Source organism: Octodon degus, unplaced genomic scaffold (assembly GCF_000260255.1).
Source record: "Octodon degus isolate 3935 unplaced genomic scaffold, OctDeg1.0 scaffold00230, whole genome shotgun sequence".
NCBI lineage: Eukaryota > Metazoa > Chordata > Mammalia > Rodentia > Octodontidae > Octodon > Octodon degus.
Window position 1 is genome coordinate 1,769,091 of NW_004524806.1, and position 2,042 is coordinate 1,771,132.

Genomic DNA, 2,042 nt, shown 5'->3' on the forward strand with positions numbered 1-2,042 from the left:
TTTTATTTCATACTGGGTCCTGCAAATTATATAGCTAGCCCTACACACAACGGAAGGAGAAGTCTTAGGACTGCAGCTTTGAAATTAAGAAAAAATGTAGCTGAAACAGAATGTTTATTTAGCATTTATTTTTGGTTTTTTGGATTTTTTTTTTGAGACAGAGTCTGACTATGTAGGGTAGGCTGTCCTTGAACTCACTTATGTAGCCCAGGCTGGCCTCAATCTCACAGCAATCTTCTTGCCTCAGCCTTCCACGTGGTATTATTTAGCTTTTAGTAAAAAATGATATTATTATTTAGCAACAGGTAAAAGCTGATGCTCAACTTTTTTTTTTAATGTGCTTTTACATATTCTGCTTTGGATTTTTTTTTTTTTATGTATTTAGTATGGGATCTACAGGGTCTCACTACATAGATCGGACTCATAGTGATCCTCCTGTTTTTAGCCTCCCAAGTGCCAAAAAATGGGATCACAGACCCACGCCACCACACCCAGTCTCAGTCACTGTCTCAGTTCACCCCTGGGGTGGGGCCCACATGGCACGCCGGGGATGAACCGTGGTTCCTGTGCCTGCCTAAGCAGGCGCTTTAATCCACTGAGCTATCTGGCCAACTCCTGGTTTGAGGTTTTTAAAATCAAAAAAGAGAAGGACTAGAGTATATCTCAGTGGTAGAAAGCATGCTTAGGATGTATGAGGCGCTGGGTTCCATCTCCAGCACAAAACAAAACAACATAAGGTAAACATAAGCTCTTCATAGTTAATTCAATCAAGATCTAATGAAGTAACAAGTGAAAAATGCCTTTTGCTGCTCTCTAATATGCCCCACTCTTCCCAAAAGTAACAGCAGCTAGTTTGTGGTTCTGTGGTCTTTTCTAGGGAAGCAATAATTGTGGCTCAGAGAAGGGAAGGGAACTGCCCACAGTGACCCAGCTAGTAAAAGGCCTAGGACTTGCACAGTGTAGAACAGGACTGTTTCCTACCCAAGTGTGTGCCCTCTGACATCAGCAGAACCACTGAACAACAGGACGTGCACTCCAAGTGTGTGTGGTCTGGACTGCACTCAACAATGTCAGGCCTTTTGGCAGAGTCCAGAGGAGCAGTGCTTGGGGGCAAAGTGGGCACTGTGAGACGGGCTGACCAGGGGGAGCTTCGGGCAAGTCAGGCCACCAGTTCTTGCATCCGTGATCTGTGGGAGTTACTTCTGTGGTGTCCAATGACAGAACCCACAGCACACCAGGATATTGTTCTGCTAATAAAGTCCATGGTCCTTGGTCCTGTGACACTAGAGTTTATTGACAGGGGACTTGCTGAGAGCTCAAAATTTCCTATTCTTGGAAAAATCAGCTTTATTCCTGTTTTTATTTGTGGCTATTATAGATGGGATTTTCTGATTTCTTTTTTAGATAGTTTGGTGTTAGTATATGGAAACATAACTGATTTTTGTATATTGATTATGTATCCTACAAATTTACTAGCTTTGTTCAGTTCTAATAGTTTTTATTTTTATTATTTATTTATTTATTTTTTGGTGGAACTGGGGACTGAACTCAAACCCTTGCACTTGCCAGGGAAGTGCTTATTCTACTGAGCCATCTCCCTGGCCTAGTTTTTACTTTGTATGGAGTCTTTTTTTTTTTTCTTTTCTTTTCTTTTCTATATTTTTTCTATTTTTTTCTTTCTCTTTCTCTTTCTTCTTTCTTCTTTCTTTCTCTTTCTTTCTTTCTTTCTTTCTTTCTTTCTTTCTTTCTTTCTTTCTTTCTTTCTTTTTCTTTCTTTTTTTTTTTAAATGGGAATTGAACTCAGGACAGGTGCTTTCCAGGTAAGCACTGTGCCACTGAGCTATATCGCTGGCCCTTTTATTTTTTTATTTTTATTTTTTTTGTTTTTGAGAGACGATCTCACTCTGCCATTCAGGCTGATCTCGAACTCTCTTTGTAGCCCAGATTGGCCTCATATTCATGGTGACCCTCCTGCCTCAGCCTCCCAAATGCTGGGATTATAGGAGTGTACACTGGGTTTAGTGTGGAGTCTTTAGGGTTTG